We start from the raw sequence: 13,574 nt of genomic DNA, 5'->3' as shown, positions 1-13,574 counted from the left end.
AATTAACCCAAAGCGGAGGAGCCGCCCTGGAGCCGGAGGGCAGGCGCAGCAGCCCTTCACGGCTCAGGGCAGGAGAGCTCCCGGGTGAGGGAGAGCGCTCCTTTACCGCGGCCACTTTCCCCCTCCGGAGCCCCGGGGCTGGGGCAGGCCGGGCCACAGCGCCCGCAGCCCCGGGCCCCCACACGGCTGCCCCACTCCGTATGACATCCCCGGCGTCAGGGGAGCACCCCCTCCATCCCAGCTTCTCGGCGGCGGGGTCCCCTCGGCCCCAGGGCTGGCGCGTTGTCGTCCCCCGGCGCCGCCGCCCGGGCGGGAGCGGGGGCGGTGCCCGGCCCCACCGCCCTGCGGCATGCGGCGGGATCCCGCGGCACCCCCTCGCCCGCACCCCGCCGACCCGGCGGGAGCCGCTGACAGGTCGCTGCCAGTGGCCCCGGCACCTGCGCTGCGCTCACCGCCCTGAGAGGAGGGGCTGCCGGCCAGACCGCGGCGCGGGGGGGGGGGAGGGAGGGAGAGAGGGAGGGAGGCGGCGGCGGCGCCCGGCCGGCTGGCCCCTGGGGGCGGGGGGCGCCCCTCGCCCCGCCGCGGGGCCGGGCGGCCGCGGCGCCACAGACACCTTACTTCCTGCTTCGCTCCCCGGGGCCAGACCCATCGCGGCGGAGGGATCCCGCCGCCTCCCGCAGCCTCCTCCCCCTCCTGCTTCTGCTTTTCCCGGCTCCCTGCTGCAAGGAAATTATTTGACAGCGATTTGCTGACATCGGGGTTTTTTTTCTTTCTTTCTTTTTTTTTTTTTCTTTTTTTTTTTTTTTTTTTTTTCATCACGGACTCGGCAGCGCGGCGGGCGGGGGAGGCCGTGCCGGAGGTAAGTGCCGGTGACCGGAGCCTCCCCCGGCGCGGGGCCCCCGCCCCGCTCCGCTCCATGTGCCGCCGCCGCCGGGGTGGGTGCCGGGCAGCGGGGCCGCGCCGGGCCGGGCCGGGGGAGTGCGTTTCCTGGCGGAGCGATATTTGTTTACAGGATGGGCGCCGTACTGTAAGTGAACTAGGACCGAGCCCGGGGCAGCTCCGTAATAAATTAATATCGCGATTTGCTCCCGCCTCGCCGCCACGAGCCCCGCGCCCGCCTGCCCCCCCGCCCGCCTGCACTTGTTGCAGACTTCGCGCCAGGTAGGGGCAACGCTTCGCAAGTTTCGTTTTTGCAGGAGCCGGGGCTGCGCTGGACGGAGAGGAGGAAAGAAAAAAAGGGGGGGGGGGGCGGGAGGAGGGAGAAAAAAGTTTACAGCTCGCAGTTGACTTTCGGTCTGCAGCGCCGAGGCCCTGCCGGCCGCTGCCGCCTCCTGCCCGTCCGGGCGCGGGCGGGCGGGGGGCGCTGCCCGGTACCTGCCCGGGCCGGGCGGGCAGCGGGGCCGGCGCGGGGCGCCCCCACCGCGGCGCTGCTGCGAGTCCCGGGCGCCGCCGCGCCGTGCCGGCAGCAGAGGAGGGGAAGGGCGGCTCGGCGGGGCTCGCCGCGGAAGTTCTCCGAGGCGAGCTGCCCGTCACGGCCCCTGACACGAGTGGGCGACCCACGCGGTACTCCTCCCGTCCATCGTCCCGCTGCGCGCTCGGTGCCCCCTCGGTATCAGTGTTGGGAGCGAAGCGATGCCGGGGGCTCGGCTGTGGAGCCCTTCCCCGGCGGCACCGCGTGGGGCGAGCTCGTTTTGGAGGAATGGGAATTTCTCCCTCCATTCCCGCGGGAGGGGAGCGCGCGGCGGGCTGGGCGCTGGTGGGGCGCTCCGGGTTTCTGGCCCGTCAGAATTACAGGGTGGTAAGGTAAAAAAAAAACCTCTTAGCCAGGTGTTTAAATACCGGAGAGGTGATTTGCAAGTGAAATTAATCGGCAGTTAACCAGTTAATAAGTGGATAATGCCTATTCATCCTTCTGCTGACTTTACAGAGTGGTTTTCACGTCTGCCTGTCAACTAACCGGGCTTGACTGATAGAGATGTAAACCTAGCTGGGTTATTGCCTTCGTCCAGTAAAATCTGACCTGCACTTGCTGTCCTTGCGCATCAGTGCTGGTCATCATTCAGATAGTTACAGGTGAGGTTCATATGTTTTTACAGACTGACACGATGATAGGATGACCCACAGCTTATGAAAATTATTTTGAAGTGCTTAACTGCATGATTAATGTTTGAAGCAGGTAATCACTGAGGGGGAAGTTTCATGCCTTTGGTAGCTACAATTTTACTGTAGATAGGGGAAGAGGAGAGAGTTCACCTGGCAAGGTTGGCCTGGCTGCTCAGCAGGGCCACTCTTCTGCCTGTACCCATCCTGCTTGGGCCTCTGGCTCACAGAGCTCCTTTGGGGACCAGGGATTTGTTTGCTGCCCTCACTCAGGTTATAGTGTTATGATGAAGTGACCCATCCTTACAGTGGCAGTGTGTGCATGAGTTGTTCCTGCATGTGGTACATGCAGCTGTTTGCTGTCATCGCTTATCTACTTTATGGTCTTGCATGTTCAGTTGGATCAGAATGGAACCATTGCATTAATAAGGTGCATCTATCTAGAAATAATCCATTTTGCTTTGCTGCCCACTGAAGTGATGGCATTTAATATGCACCGGTTGGTATGTTACCTTTTTTTCTAAGTGTTGTCCAAGGCACACATATAACAATAGAAGGCCTGCTCCATAGTGCTCTATGCGTGAATACTACACAGCTTTGCATACAACAAATAAAGACCTTTTTCTAGAATTCAGATAAGTAATTTTTTTTATGAGGAAAATGTGTTTTATGCATTTTTCTTTCTTCTGTAGAGGATACTCTGATAAACTTTGGAAAAATTAAAAGCTTAAGTATAGCCTACTCAAAAAGTTTTGGTGCAAATGAACACTCTGGAACAAATATGTTCTACCATTTATTAGCAGCTTGTGTTTCTGAAGACCTCTATGAGGATTTGAGCAGCCCTGTGGTGTGGTTGTCAAACCCATGTACCTTGAAAAGCCAAAAAAACTCAAATAGAAGTACTGCATTTCACTGTGAAACTTGGCCTCTTGGTGAACTGGAGAACTGGCCTCTTGGTCATACGATAAGAGCAGAGCTTAATCGTGCTGCTATATCAGTTTATGTCCTGCTGTTGGCATCCCTCTCTGGGGAAGAGGGATGAGGCCACAGGTAGATAGGCAGGCATCTTGCCTCCAGTGTTTAATATCATGGGCCAGCATGAGCATAAATAAACCACAGCATGACTAACCTCTCTACCTAATATTGACTCATGTTGTATTTCGATAGACTGAAGAAGTGTCCGTGCCTAAGCCATTTCATTTTCTCAATCTGTATGTTACTGATGATGACCTGCCTATTGAGAATCCTCCAGTATTCATTTAAGACCATAAAGCCAGTCTTTGTTTCAGGTTTGTTTTGCTTTTGGATAGTGCTCAACTAGCTTAGATAGAAAAAAGGAATTCTTAGATTTTAAACTCAAAACTCTGTTGCTTCTCTTCTGGCCATTTTAATTCTTCAAGTGATACAGTGAGGCTTGCTGTTATAAATTGGGCTAATAACTTGGCATCTGGCAGTGAGTGTGAGAAAAGTATAAGAAGAGCAGTTCTGTAAAGTACTGTAGGTTTCCTAAAGCAGTAAGTTAATATTTTGCTCTGAATATTTTCATCTTATTTTTTTTGTTTGTTCAAATCAAGTGGGGGATATGTCACCTAAAAACTTACTCAGCCAAGTGTTTGAGAAGGCCCTTCTCTCCCTTTGCCAATACTGTAATGGGACAGTATAAAAAAGAAGGGCCCTGCATTGTGCCTTCTTACTATGTGTCATAATAACTGTGAGATAAGGCAGTTTCATTTCAGCTTCCTTAGAAATATGTGTTTGTTTTTTGTTTTTTTTTTTTTAAAAAACAAGCAGCGTTTGACAAAATAATGGTTGGTGTGGAAACAATTTGTTTCCTCCCCTTGTATTCTTTCGAGAGCTGCATAGTTCCAATGCAAAATTATCATCAGAATTACAATTTTTTCTGTCCCTAAAATTAACGGATCCTTTTGCCTGGCCTCCACCTGAAAGAAGTAGGCAAAAGCATGGTGCACATATGAATTCTGCCTGGAGTAGCTGCCACACCCGTGGTTATTTACATAAGGTGAGGAGCTCAAGTGGTCACACTGACTTCCATGGCACTGCTTACAAGGGTAGAGTTACTGTGTGTGAGAGTGGCGGGGGGGGGGGGGGGCTGCATTCAAAACTAAAGAAAAAGGAAGGCAACAATTCCATATGTTTTGCTGTATGTGAAGTTATAAAACCTCTTCTTAACTTGTCCATCTCTGAGAAACTTATTACTGCAATCAGTTGCAGGGCTCTGAGGGGAAATCGGGCCTTCTAAGATAAAGATGAAAATAGCACATTCAAATATATTTTAAGAAAGGCGACTCTTCCTTCAAAGAGTAGGTCTGAACCTTGTTCAAAGAACAATAGCAACAATTTTATTGGGTTGTTGTTTTTTTTTTTGTCTTTAACAGTTCTTTGCTTGAAACCAAACAGATTTAAGAGATTCACTGAAAATACTCTTGAGCAGGATGCGTTTAGACACCAAGCTAACTTATGGGGCTTGTGGGAGTATCTCCTGTTAGATCTGAAATGCTGAGAATGGGCTCTTGCAGCATCATCTCCTTGCTGCTGCCACTGTATTATCCAGGCTGGCCAGGAGGACAAAGTGGGTGACACAGTTGGCCAGCAAGTCATAGTGACATCGGTCCTTGTTGGATGTTGGTTTCTGTGGGCAGAAGGAATAGTGTTTCTGATAGCAGTTTCTTTTCTCTCTTTCTGGCTTGCCCACTCCATGATGGGGGGGATGTGGGCTCAACTGGACGTGGTCAAAAGAGCAGCAGAAAAAAGCCCCAAATCATTGATTTGTGTGGGGAAAAACTAGAAAATATGCTCAGGTTACAACCTGCTGCCACAGAAAATTGAAGGAAAATATGTCATTTATGTTACTTTATTCTTGAGAGGATAATGGTTTGGGGAGCCCAGGACATGGTCTTAAATATATGCCCTATTACTATATAATCATGTTTGATTATTTTTTTTTTTTAAAGTTTAAACTCTTTGCATTAGAGTGGGGGTGTTGCAGGATTTTGGCATAGTCCTGTAGCGTTAGGTATATTTTGAGGTTCTGAGTGAAATGAGTCTTGTGGTTTCAGCTTACTCTGTAACAAAGAGGAATGTGTCACACACAAACAGCTCACCTAAGTTTTCATAATTGACTGATAATTTACTCTGGAAAGACCCAAAATCCTGATATGAGGCAGATGCAAAATATAGTTGATTTTTTTTTTTTATTTTTAGTTTTCTTTTTAGTTTGTCATTCTCCAATTCTTTACAGTTTAAATTTTGTTAGAATTTCAGATGAATCTCTTCGGCTTCCCATCCACTGCTCAGGTGGGCTGTTGTCACTTCCCAGGCACACGGTGACAAATGCTGAGTTTCCATACCCCACCAATGTCTAAAGCAGCCATCCTGGGTCTTGTCACAAATTTTCTCTTGTCTGTTTAGTTCAGCAGTAAAATGGTTTCTGTCTTTCCCCTCCCTCCCCTCATCAACTGCTCATGGTAAGATTTTTTTTATAGAGCCCGCATTGTGATATGTCCTTGAGTTGCAGAGCTGCAAGGTTTTGTTTTCATTTGCCATTTTTTCTCTTCATGTTTAAAGTTCATTGCAACTATAGCAAAGCAAGATTGTTGTAGATGGTCTTTTATGATTCCTTCCTGCCTCCCCCCACCCCCCCATCAAAAATCTCATGCTCAGTAAAAAGGAAAAACTCAGATTTAGGTACTAAAACTTACTCCAGCTGACCCTGGAGTGTAAAGACTGCAAAAATATGGTTTGGGGAAGGATTGCCCCAGCAAAACAGGTAGGTGTAAGTTAAATGTTAAATTATCAGCACCTCCTTTTTGAAAGATCCCTTGATGGTGAGGTTTTTGTTCACGCCATCTGGCTAGAACAAGGCTTACCAGGACTCTTAAAGGACAGGGGCCATTTGAGGTGCAGAATTTATATCAGGTACTTTCTTTTTAAGTGGATGTCAAATCCTAAATAATTTTAGCATCAGACTGCAAAAAAAATATCCAACCCTGCAAAGCAAGTTTAAAATTTAAGAATGGCTGCAGTTCTCTGTCTTTAAAAAAAATAAGTAATTTCTGTCTTTGTTCTCTACTCTCTCATCTCTTCTTTCCCCCCGCCCCAAATTTTCATTGATGGGGAAGTTTCATTTCCTTTATTTATATATTTTTAGTGTATGTGTGTTTGGGGGGGCATGAGGGTGAATAGGAAGGAAGTCTGTGTTCTAGTTTTTATATTTAAGACCAAAAAAATAGCTAATGCTGATGTGTTTAGCTATTACTTTAAATGCATTTTTCCCCAGTAAACCAAAAATTCTGCCAGTGAATAGTGAGTATTATTAGGGCATTGAGGGGTTTTGCAACACTTTTGTGTGGGTGAGGGTACTGTCTGAGTTCCAGTTGTACTAGCAGGAAAGTGTTTTTCCCAGTACTGTCATGTTTCACATGCCAAATCAGAACTAGAAAGTGCATTTTCCTGGAAGGATCTCTATTTACACTTGGAGGGTTATGCCAGTTACAGCTACATTAGGCTTTTTTTTTTTTTTTTTTTTTTTAATTTTTTATTTAATTCCACACTTGACCTACATAGTAACTTCTTTCATTTTCTTAACAGAACACCCAGTACAATCCTGGAAGGTCAGTAGGGTAAACCTTCTGTCCTGTGGCTCTAATGCATATGGGTACTCTTGCAAGAGCATGATCTTAAGTGGCTCCTCATGAAATGAATGTGCTAGAGCTTTGTCTAACTTGAAATAGCCCTCTGTTCTCCAGGCAGAATTGAATACAGTTTATTGGGGAACAGGAAATACATTATGAAGTATGTTATCCATATGTAATAATATTTTTTCCCCAAAAGAGATCCCATGTACTTTAATTTTGAATACAATTTTTAAATACTGCAGGTTAGAAAATACTGTATTTCAAATCTGTGAAAGTTTGGGGACATGAGATGAAGTGATTTTAATACACATTTTGATCAGAGACTAAAAGCTATTTATTCTTTCAGACAGTGTGGCAGTTCATGAAGGAGGTAAATGGGGTTTCTTTGGCAAGTGTCTGTAGGTACTGGGTGTGGGAGCATGAGCTGGCAGTGCTGCCTCCTGGACTTGTACCACCAGTGCTTCATTCTGCTGCTACCTTGTTCTCTCTTTCTGCTGGTGGAGAAGATGTCCTAATGGATGATGTTGTTTGTACCAGAAAAAAACAGCCCTGACTAGTAAATAGTGCTGTTCTTATTTTGCAAGATTTGCTACCTATTTGCTCTTTGTGTGAAGTTAAAACTAGCATTGTTAGCAACAGTAGCAGTGTATTAAATAAAAAAAATGGATGCTGACAAGACTTTACATGGTTCACAATTATGAGTACTTGGAAGACCCTACATAGCTAAACTGAACTTTCTTTTCCCTAAAATGCAGGCTGCCAAAGCCCTGAAGTATTTAAGATATTGACTTAAAAGTTTTGTAAACATAATCTCAGTTGCTTCTTTTTTTGATCTGCCTCTTTTATTTTTTGTTTTATCCTGAACGTGGAAGCTGGGCTTACCTTGCAGAGAGGTGGTGGTGTTTGAGTTGGCCCCTTGCTGCTCTCAGCAAGGAGAGGGCTGCATGTTGCACTCTTTTTAGAGGCTGAAAGCATCTTCAATGTCTCGTAGGCCACAGTGGGCCTTGAAATAACCGTGAGCTCTGTGGCCATTACCAAAGCTGTGCCTGTAGTCACCTGAACCACAAATACACACCACGTATAGCTCAGTGCTGAACGCAGCAGTTTTGTTCCTGTTTGTGCTGCTCGTATATTTGGAGGGAAATGTGTGGAAGTAGTTCAGATGTTAACTCACTGGCATGATTTTGGGGGATTTTTGGATTACCTTTCAAAAGCTCACATTCAGTGTTGCAGAGGAACCCTTAGGTGTCTTGATGAAACAAAAATAGTTAATGTTCAGCCATACTGAGTGGTGCAGCTTTGCAATAGCACTGATGCTTTGGCCTGCCACACAGTTCAAATTCAAGCAAAGGTCTCCCATGTGATTGCTTGCATGTGTCTTCCTATCTCTGTTTTGGATCTGCAATTTCAGTATATGCTTCCAGAATGATTTTTTATTCATTTCCAATCATTCTTCAAAGATAACTTGCAAAAAACATCAGGCTGGTTGTGATTTTACAGTGGTAGAAGGTAGACAACTTTGATCTTGTTAAATTAATTTTCTTCATGTGTGGGCTGAGTGTGTAGTGAGCTGATTTAGTTTTTATTGATCACTGTAAAAACGTGAATTCAGCATCAGAGCAATGATAATAAACAAGTACTTGCAGTGATATTCTAATGAGTTCCTGGCAAAAATAAGGTGGAAAACCATCTCAGAGATTGAGCTTTAGTGGGGAGATGCTGAACCAGGATACTTTATTTGAAAGGGTTGAGTAAAGCTGTTTGAAGTTCTAACTCTGTCTGGCAAGACATTTGCTGCGAGCAGGAGCATGCCAAACAGGGCAAGATGCAGTTTTTCATGGAGGCATTTGAGTGTCAAAAATGGCATTCTTGCCTCTGTCTGGAACGGCTTTCACCCTCCTGATCATGCCAAGGTAAGACAGGCTGTAGGAACCAAGTATCTGCTTTGTTAGAAGGTGTCTCTGAGCACAAGCATGGAAGCACGAAGGACATTTCTGTCCCCATCCGCAGGAATGCCCTGCAAACCACTGCTGTGTGTTTCAGTAAGTCTGCATGGCAAAGCATCAGGTACTGAGCGGGGGAGTGGAGAGAGCTTTCTAAATTAGCAGGCAATTTATGTGTGGAGAAATGAGATTCATATTCATAATTATGTTAAACACATATTCTGAATATGGTAGGGGCATATCTCCATTTAAGGTGGCAGTAATTCCTCTAAGCCAAAATATTTGCAGAAGTATGGGCAGGCAAATTCTCTCTCATTCTTCCATTGATTCCGTGTTTCCAAGACTTGAAGAGGCTTCTGAGTTGTGATGGTGAACAGTGATTCTCTGTGGGTTTTTTTTGTCAGTTAAGCTTGTTTTATGCTGTCAGAGTTCAGTAAATTGGTATGTGAGCAGCATGGATCATAAGGAAAAAGTATTGCTGCTGTCTGTATGAGTTTGATAAAATTAGAAAATGAGAGGCAAAATTTTTCTCACGTGAGGAAAAGAAGGTTTTTTTAGGACTATGAAATTTTGAAAGAGATGGTTTTTAATAAACTTTAATACTTTTCTAAAGCTGCTGCTATTATAATGAAAGAGCATGAATAAGAGAATATGCCTTGCAGGTAAAACGAAAAAAGATTTCACCGTTTATATGCTTGAAAACCAAAGATACATTGCAGAGGATGAATTTTACAGTTCCTATATTGCTTGTAGTAAAAAGTTAGTCTTTGAAGTTGAAAACAACTTTAAAGAAATAATACACCTGAAAAGGGAGGTGCACAGAAAAAAGACATTGGATTAAGTACTGTTTTGTTAATGAAAAGAATGTAAGTTAAGCCAAATGTGGTTGCCTGCATAGTAAGGTAATGTTTAACATGAGTGGGAATGATAAAATAAAGCCTTAGCAGACTTTTATTTCAACGATTTCCAACTTTCAGAAGTTTTAATCTGGACATTGCATGCACATATATGAATGATAGACTAATACCACAGAATTGCTCTAATTTATGAAAGGAGCTGCACTTTGATGCTGGAAGTCTGTCAGCATACGATCCCTTGGCTAACTATTTGATCGTTAGTTAAAGTAGGGGTTCATTAAAATAACATGGGCTCATCTGATTTTAAAGGCCACTTCTCAGCCAGTAGGCAGTGGTCCAAAACTAATAAGGTTGCAGTGCAGACATTATATGGCAATGGCACATAGAGTACTACATAAAGCTGGCTGATGGGAAAGCTTCTGTTGGACTGCATGCTCAGTGTGGGACCTGCTCTTTCAATTTTTAGTCATCTGTAGCAATGCCTGCTCTTACGATAGTTGGTTGAACTACCTGTGTGACTGAAAGAAGGAGCAAGGTTGGGTCTGCATATGACTGCAGCTCCTAGTTGTAATTATTTTACTCTGTAAATACTTTTTTGAAAATAAATTTTACTCTGTGTTCTTCTAGTTGAAGTATCATAATTACAAAATGGATGATGGGCTTCAGTTATGTAAGGAAAATCCTTACATTTAAGTCCCACGCTATCCTTAGCATAAACAGCTTTTTTTTTTCCTTTTCTTTTCTTTTTTTTTTTCCCTTTCCAGGTAGAACTTTTACTTTCAGGTTATTTCTGGAAAATCTGTACTGCTAATTATGTAAATTGCAAGAAACCAATAAAGAGAACAAAAGAGTGGGGCATCTTATTTTAGGCTTCAGCAAATGCAAAGTCATATGTGGCCATTAGAGCTATCTAGAATATGTACCTGCATTGTTCTGCTACTGCTTTTGTTACCAGCGAAACTTAAACTGGCCATTTCTCACTGGCTTTGTATGTTAGATTGCCAAATGTGGGAACCAGGAAGTTTTTCCAGTAGCAGGGTCAGCTTGTGCCCCCTGGAGAGCCCCTCCCTGCAGGGCTCCTTCCTTGCATACACAGAAGTTTCTTGCTGAAAGAAAATGTAGGGCTTTCTTTTTTTGGTCTGTTTGTTTTTATGCTGTTGTGTAGGCAAACGTGCATTTTCTTAGGGCAATCCTCTGCAAGAGCAGCAGGTTTTTGTACCTGCACCTTTCACTTGTTCAGGCAGTAAGAAGCTCTCCTTGAAAGGAGGAAAGGCAGATTTCAGACCTGCCTGCTGATCAGAGAGAGAGAGAGGAGAATAGAAGTGGTGTTTGAGTGAATGAACAAACTTTCAAGCTGACTCAGTGATACACGTACAGGGTAGCTGTAAGGATTAGTCACCAATTTACAGTAAATCTGTGCGGTGTTTGGTGGGGATGTGTCTCTATGGAGCTGCACTTAGCAAGCTTTGTAGACTGAGAATGCAGGTAAATGTTATTTCCACAGTATTTTCCCAGTGAACAACAACAAAACAGTGAAACTCAAAGGCTTGTAAATTACTAAGCTGAAGGCAAAAATAATCTTTTGGCTATCTCATGGTGCTGCTATCTTCATCTGTGAAACTAGTAGGAAAATGAATAAATTATGCAACAACTTTTTTTTTACTATTTAGAAACCTGTGCTTACATGTTATTAATACTGTTCTACTCTGTTCTGTGCAGGTTGGTTTTATCTCGGGTTGCTTTTCTTTCAGTAGGTAGGTTTCAAGCTGCATTTGTGTAAAACACCAATTTACGTGATTGCAACAGAATAACATTTACAAGGAAGGGTATTCATCTGTTGAAAACACTATTTTCATTTGCCAAACAGAAATTTCAGGAAAATTACCCTGCAGGTTGAATTTTCTTATAAATGTTCTTATAAAAGTGCTTATAAACAGCACTTACAGCAGAGTTTCTATTAAGAAGTTACTTTTTGTGGGGGGAAAAAGCGGGGGGCTTAATTTGAAAAGGTTATTATTTTTAAAAAATGGTAAAATTATTCTACAGCATTTCCTGAATTACCCAAATATAGTAAGTTTATTTTTTTTGGACTTTCAGATTGTTCTTTCACCAGTTTCTTCTCTTTGGCTGAAATTTTTTTGTTTGTTTGTTTGGAGGTGTTTTTGGGGGGGTTATTTGTTTGGGTTTTTTTTTTGTTGTTGTTTTTTTGTTAATTTAGCTGAGCATCTTTCATAATTCTAAGATCCCCTTTCTCTCTGATCTTCTGACCTGTTTTGCTTGGCTTGTTTAATCTGTCCTTAGAGAATAGTTCATTTCAGCCATAATCATACCAAAAAATCCTTCAGAGCTGCTAGAGCAAGATTTTTTATATATATATATATATATATACTTTGCTTAAAATTACTTCCTCCAAAATAAAAAGCCCAAACCAAACATCTTGTTGAAGAGTGAGAACCAGACTCTGCTGGCACTGCTGGGTGGGACGGTGCTGAGGGTGCGTGCCTGTACAAGTGGTTTGGCTCACTGCTCTCCCAGCGAGCTGATCCTGTTGAGGGTTTCGAGTCTTCTGAAGAGCAGGAGTGAGGGCTGAAAGCATTATTAAGTTTTGGGGTTATCTCATACTGTTTATTTGAAATGGAAGCCAAACAATTTACATATCTCTGTATCTTGGATCTGAAAAAAAAAAATAATTTTTTTTTTTTAATTTTTTTTTTCACTAGCCTATGTGTGGAAATGACATCACAGCTTACATCAGCCATGCTAAATTCAGAGGTTTTTTCTCCTCCCTGTTGGGTTATTAACTGAGCATTAGCTCTGTGCTGCGAGTCTTCCTTTGCTGACTGTGGCACATCGATAACTTAATCGGAAATGCTCTGACTTTTGTGCCACAAGGAGAAATGAAGATCTGGTGTAAAGCCTTTTGAAACTGGTGGGAATGTAGCTCGTTTCCTTGCTGTGCATGCAGCCAGACTGGGTGGCCCCCTAATGCCACGGTGTTCCCAGGATCCCTGCTGCAGTGGAAGCGACCAAAGGACAGCACTGTGCCTTTTGGCACTTCTGGTGACCAGGTCAGGAGTTTGCTGTGGCACATGGTTGGGTAGGTTATGTCCCCATAGCCCTACAGGTCAAAACCTGCCCTTGTGAGACTGAGTAGGTTTTGAACTAAAGCTCTTGCGTTGTGGCTGAGTGTCCCACGTGCAAAGCTGAGCTCTGTGTCAGGGAGTAGAGAGCTCCTCATCACTACCAGAAATCCCCAGGTTTAGGAGCTGCCCTTCTGGGGTTGATGTAGGGCTGCAGCTGTGGCAAAATGTGAAACGGAGGCATGGGGGTTTCCTGTGAGAGCCTGAGGACCTGGGAGGAGGGAAACAGAAATCAAATTAAAGTTGACATTTTGAAAAGTTGATTGCTGTGTTTTTTTAATCATAAAGCAATTTTTAAAGTAAGTCACTTCCCAGAGGAAAAATAAATACATTAAGAAAAGGGAGAAATGTGGTGTTTAATTTGTGCATTTGAGTGCAGCAGATTTGGTAGCGAGCTGGTGGTGGTACCAATGTGCACAGAGACAAAGCAAAGGGATAAGCATTGTTCTATCTCTCCTGCTGAATTTCCAGCCATAATGTCCTATATGTACAGCATTGTAATTTATCTTTACTATTTTGGGAGGACTGAGGCTATGGAGATGGGACTCATCCCAATAACTTAAAAAAACCCACCGAAAAACAGTGAAACAAACTCATCTGACACTCTGGTGGATGTGGAGAGGTTTCCCTGCTTGTCGCATGTTTCAATCAGCGGCCCTCTGCCCGGGAGAAAGGCAAGGAGGCCTCCAGGTACTTCCAGCAGGAAGACTTGCAGGAGCAGCTTTGGATTCTGCTCATTGCATGCAGAAGTTACGGATAGCCCTTCGCACGCTTTGTATTTTTTTACGTCTCTTTTTCTGCCATAGTCAAGAGCAAGGGGATGCAGGAGGAAGGGCTGAGTGATGTGCTGGGAGGGCATGTGTTGGTATAACCCTCGTG

At 44.2% G+C, this 13,574-nt stretch overlaps 1 protein-coding gene across 6 annotated transcripts in view; it reads left to right on the top strand.

Annotated features, from left to right (window-relative positions):
- Positions 1-637: 637 nt before the first annotated feature.
- Positions 638-13,574, top strand: part of TRERF1 (transcriptional regulating factor 1) — a 98,532-nt gene continuing 85,595 nt past the window's right edge. For 3 of the 6 annotated variants that reach the window (XM_014252956.2, XM_014252955.2, XM_088053299.1), the window contains exon 1: positions 952-1,161. The gene's annotated coding sequence lies outside the window, so the exon portion shown is untranslated. Of the gene's footprint in view, positions 860-951; positions 1,162-2,025; positions 2,074-13,574 lie in introns of those variants that run through there. The other 3 variants (XM_088053296.1, XM_088053297.1, XM_088053298.1) reach the window with 3 other exon arrangements.

Source organism: Pseudopodoces humilis, chromosome 3, assembly GCF_049639895.1.
Source record: "Pseudopodoces humilis isolate 2021_Gansu_Grassland_sample_001 chromosome 3, ASM4963989v1, whole genome shotgun sequence".
NCBI lineage: Eukaryota > Metazoa > Chordata > Aves > Passeriformes > Paridae > Pseudopodoces > Pseudopodoces humilis.
This window is presented reverse-complemented; position numbering and strand designations above follow the sequence as displayed.